Genomic DNA, 6,143 nt, shown 5'->3' on the forward strand with positions numbered 1-6,143 from the left:
TGAGCATCTTTTTAAGATAATGTACACAATGTTAATTGAGTTTGATGCGCATCTTCAAACATCACACAGGTATTTATTCTGTGAAGCGCTTTGAGACGTGATAAGGGCCTATGTCAAATGCAAGGATTGTTATTATTATTATTTAGCATCTTCAAAGCTCAGTTCACGTTCTGTTCCATTCCATTCTCATATCTGTTTCAGAAGGTTATGTCCTGGGCCAATAGAAAAGTGCAGAAATGTTTGCCAAAAATTGTGAGGAAAATTGCAAAGGGATGTACCTTTGTTTTCATATGATACACATTGCCAAAAGCAGAGGCATCAACAATTGTTAGGGATATACTGGAATCTATTGTGCTCCATGTGTAAATAGCTATATTTTTAAAACACGTGTATAGAGGGGATTACAGGAGCTATTGCTTGTTTACTGAGTAACCAATGAACTGTTTGTTAACTGCAAATTAATACATTATTTTAATTGGTTGGAGTCTCTGAGTATCTTTCACTGCCATCCTCATAGATAAATATTGAACAAATTAATTCTGTGCATCAACATAGATTATGCCACATTCTTCTTAAAATTGGTGACATCTAGATGAAAATTCAAAAGTTTTGTAACTGATTCACTGTTTCTCATCCATTAGAATAATGATCTTTGGTCTTTAGCTATTCCAGCTTAACATCTGCCTAACGTTGGTAGGATATTAATGTGTTAATGCCTTAAGTTTAGCATCTATAGTATTGTAACTGATGTAACAATTAGTGAGTCTTTCATCCAATTTCAGTTTCACAATTAATTTTACTGGTCGTTTCAGTGAATGGACAGGAATACATCACATTAAATTAAGACATTTTTAGTGACAAAATTCCTCAGGTTTTTATATAGCACATGCATATCATTACATCTAATGGCTAATAGAATTTAACATCTCTAATCGCTCCCTGACATTGCCTGTTCTGCTATCTTGGAATCAGGAGTCACAACCTCCCTACAGCTAAACAATACTATCCTCTACTTACTGGAAAGCCACATACAGGTAGAAAGCATATACCCAGATGCATCTCAATTACAAAATATGATACTGAATATGTTTAGCTTTTACTGATTATGCTTAAGCCTCGTTTTAATTTTAATTTGTTAAAAAATGACAATACTACAGGAATCTATTTCCTATATATTTTCTCAGTGAGGCATGTAGACCAGACTTACCCAATTTTACGCTGAGTTAGCTGATCTTGGCTAAACCATCTGCAGTGGTGTTACAATTGGTCATGATATCGCACTCCTGATTGTTACCACTGACTGCTGCTGTAATAAATGTCTGTATGGGTGTTCAGCAAGAGCAGGATTGGCATTAGTTAAAATGTCCCCCACCCGTAGCTTGCCAGCACCCTCTATACAGGCTCACATCTGAACAATGGCCAATTGGGCAAAGTACTATTCCCTGAGGAATCGTACCCAAACATAAGCCAATGCCTTCTGGTGAGGAGGAAGGAAAATTGGAAACATTTTTGGCAATTAAAAAAGCTGCTATTTTACGTTTTGAATTTATCCTGTGGGAGCACTAATTGTTTTCTATAATGGTACCTTGACTTTGTGTATTTAATGTTGGCACTAAGTAAGACCTGATTAGGTAGATTAAATTAGGTCGATAGTAATTAGATTGCTACCCAGAGGGAGATTTTATGCTAGTTGGTAAGTTTGCTGACCTTCGCAGTATGGACTTATAATTAAGAATGTGCAGTCAAACCTGTTAAATTTACTGACCAAATAAAAAGGTAAGTTAAAAGTTGAAGAAAGCAAAATACTTTTGCTGCACAGAATCATATGTACTTGTCCTTTTTCTCCTGGTTGTCCTTGCACTTAGTTTTACGGCCAAATGCAGAACTGGAAATTGTATGAGGTGTAAAGATTTGTCTCTCTCGACTCTCTTCCCCCTTCTCGCTCCCTCCCATCCCTCCCCTCACCCTGACCATTTCCTCTTACATCTTGCCAACATTTCTATACCTCTTGCCTGTCAGCAACATAAGATGAAAGCAATTCAAAATAGGTATGCCTAATGGCATGTAAAATCTAGAATTTCTAAACTTGGATCATGTTTTCTATTGCCTTTTAAAATTGGGATTTACATTAAGTGTCAAAAAACAAACTTAATTGAATTGGGTTTCAATACGATTAAATTAGTATATAGATTGAGATATGTCCTAGTACGACTTTTATGCCTAAACTGCTATTTGTAAGATGACAATAAAATTAAACCTCTAAATGGGTAAATGGGAAGTACTTTTTGAAAGTATTGTATTTCCATCAGCTTCAGTCGAGTATAAAACAATGCCCTTAGCAAAGAATCCATGCATTTAGTGCATTACTCAGACCAAATTCCTCAGCTGTCACACCACCCAAATTATGAATAAATGGGAAGATTTCAGGTTTATCCCAGTAAGTTTCCATTAATATTTGATGGAGGAGTGTACCTAAGAGCTGATGATGAAGACTACTCAGCCTGGAGAAAGAGCAGTTTGGATGAGTATTTCCTGCTCTCAGGTAACCTTCCAGGCAGGGCGAAACCTTGGGCAAGTTTCCTTACTCCACACGCCTAATAATAATCCCTCCAAAAAACCAAAAACAATAATTAAATTGGTCATTTTCAATCTACGACTGTTTGTGGGACATTGCTGTGCGCAATTGGCTGCCGCGTTCGCCCACAAATATACAGTCAATTCACTTTACAGTGTGTTCTGTGAAGCGCTTTGGGACGTCCTCCTGACGTGAAAAGCGCTATATCAAATGCAAGGATTATTATTATTATTATTATTCCCCCCTCCTCGCTCCCTCCCCTCCCCTGACCATTTCCCCCCTGCTCGGGTCATGACCCAACTGTGCAGCGCCTTGGGACGTCCTCCTGACGTGAAAGGCGCTTTATAAATGGAATCTTGTTGTTGTTGTTGTCCAACTTTTTAACGTTAAGAGTAAAGATATGGCAGATACTCATTGGGACAAAGCCATACAGAAAAAGATCCATCAAAGGAAGTAGTAAAATCTTGGAAACATGGATCTGAAATGCAACAATGATCAGTATTGTAATAGGTTGGCTTTGAATCTGATATATCACCTATAACGTCAAAACATCTCAAAGCACTTCAAAGATAATTCCTCTCCAGTGCAACAATTGTATACTTGTAAGCAGCAGGTAATTTCGATAGTGTCATAGGATCTTCATCAACCACCCGAAGATTAAATAGATTAGGTAGTTTAGGTACCCATAACCTTGGCCAATAGAAAAGTGCAGAAATGTTTGCCCAGAATTGCAGGGATATGTGACGATTTTGTGGAAAATTGTGGGGAACTGATTGGTTCTTTTGAGGTACATTTTATTGCCAACCTACATTATTTCACTTTACTGATATAAACTAAACAGAGAGACACACAGACACTCGTAAACACACACAAACAAATGCCTGGTCTTTCGCAGGTCCGTCGTGCTGCACTGCTTGTAGCCGGTCCACTTTCCCCCCCCCCCCTTTTTTTTAAAAGAAAATTGTGCGATCGTCAAAGTGTAATAGTTTGTAGATGAAAAGGAGGTGGTGGATGGGTGATGATATCTCTCCCCGGACTAAATGACAACACATGGATTTGTAGTTAGAATCTAACTACTGGCCCCGAGACCTTCTATGTCTGTATTTCTCAGCTACTTGCCCGATAAACTCTGAACCATCATGTGGGAGGAGTGGCAATTGTTTTGTGAGCATTTGTAAATATTATGCAGTTGCCAATAACTAATATTTCCAGTTATTCTGCAACTTTTCCCGATGGTGTCCTATCTCTCGTCAATTGCACGTGGGAAAGACAGATCACCATCCTCTTTCCTGTCCTGGCGCATCTCTCTCTCTCGAGTTGACTGGAATATGCACTGAGGTCATATATTTACCAACTCCATGACCAACCCTCAGGCTTTGTCCCCCCTAATGCTAATGCTGCTCCCCAGTGACATCCCACACCACCAGATACCAACTGCCCCGTCTCATCCTAAAGTCTAACCCTAACCCTGTATTACCTGTGAAGAACACCCTTACCCCATTACCCCCTTATTATCTTACCCTTACACCCTGATCCCCATAACCCAACAGCCACACCTATCCACACCCACCTACTTATTAACTCACTCCTCCTCCCCTACACAGACACCCCCCCCCCACTCACACATGCAGACCTGACACCCCCCACTCACTCACTCACATACACAGACCAGACACCCCCCTCACTCACACATTCAGACCAGACACCCCCTCCCTCACATACAGACCAGACCTCCCCCCCACTCACACATACAGACCAGACACCCCCCTCCCTCACACATACAGACCAGACACACCCCCTCACACATACAGACCAGACCCCCACCCCTCCCTCACACATACAGACCAGACCTCCTCCCTCCCACTCACATACACAGACCAGACACCCCCCTCACTCACACATTCAGCCTAGACACCCCCTCCCTCACATACAGACCAGACACCCCCTCACTCACACAGACCAGACCTCCCCCCACTCACACATACAGACCAGACCTCCCCCCACTCACACATACAGACCAGACACCCCCCTCCCTCACACATACAGACCAGACACCCCCCCTCACACATACAGACCAGACCCCCACCCCTCCCTCACACATACAGACCAGACCTCCCCCCTCCCACTCACATACAGACCAGACACCCCCCCCCTCACACATACAGACCAGACACCCCCCCCCTCACACATACAGACCAGACACCCCCCCTCCCTCACACATACAGACCAGACCTCCCCCCTCACTGACATACAGACCAGACCCCCCCCCCTCCCTCACACATACAGACCAGACACCCCCCCCTCACTCACATACAGACCAGACACCCCCCCTCACACATACAGACCAGACCCCCACCCCTCCCTCACACATACAGACCAGACCTCCCCCCATCACTGACATACAGACCAGACCCCCCCCTCCCTCACACATACAGACCAGACACCCCCCCCTCACACATACAGACCAGACACCCCCCCTCCCTCACACATACAGACCAGACCTCCCCCCCTCCCTCACATACAGACCAGACACCCCCCCCACCTCACACATACAGACCAGACACCCCCCCTCACACATACAGACCAGACCCCCACCCCTCCCTCACACATACAGACCAGACCTCCCCCCCATCACTGACATACAGACCAGACCCCCCCTCCCTCACACATACAGACCAGACACCCCCCCCCTCACACATACAGACCAGACCTCCCCCCCTCCCTCACATACAGACCAGACACCCCCCCCACCTCACACATACAGACCAGACCTCCCCCTCACACATACAGACCAGACCTCCCCCTCACACATACAGACCAGACACCCCCCCTCCCTCACACACACACACACCCCACCCCACGGCTGTGTTATATATTTTCAAACAGAGCCTCGGCCATTGTGACTCGATGCAAACCCCCACTCTCCCCGAGAACCGCCTTGGAAACGGGACAATCGTTGCCATGGAGATGGCGGGACGGCGGTTACCGGGCGTGGGGGGAGGGGAGGTCGGGGGAGAGAAGCGGGTGAAGAAGACCAACGGCCGCGGACCAGAGCCAAGTCAGGGCGAGAGGAGAGTGACAGGCGGTCTGGTCTCCCCCTCTCTCTCACTGCAGAGTTCGCCTCGAGGCCCAGTCTCTGGATTTCTATGGTGTCGGTGGGGATTGGGAAGAAGACGATTCTCTCTCTCTCTGTCTGTCTGTCTGTCTGTCTGTCTCTCTGTCAGGGAAGGGATCGCAGCCATAACCAGACTGCGGTTTGCGGGGTGGGGGAAGGTGGGGGAAGGTGGGGGGAAGGGGGTTCGTTGGGGGTCGTTCGTTCAGCGCGTGGGGATGTTGTGGCGAGAAGTAGGCGAACGCGCTGCTTGAAGATGGCGGCCGTGCGCGTTGGTGGGGAGTGACCGTACAGAGAGCGAGCGAGAGAGAGAGAGAGAGAGAGAAAGAGGGGGCGCCCCTCCCTCCCTCCCTCCCTCATCCTTTCTTCCTCTTCCTCCTCCACCGGCAGTCACCGAGCCAGTTCGGCAAAACCTTTCCGTCTCTTTCCTTTCCTTTCTTTCCTTCCTTCCTCTCT

Source organism: Callorhinchus milii, unplaced genomic scaffold, assembly GCF_018977255.1.
Source record: "Callorhinchus milii isolate IMCB2004 unplaced genomic scaffold, IMCB_Cmil_1.0 Scaffold26, whole genome shotgun sequence".
Taxonomy (NCBI): domain Eukaryota; kingdom Metazoa; phylum Chordata; class Chondrichthyes; order Chimaeriformes; family Callorhinchidae; genus Callorhinchus; species Callorhinchus milii.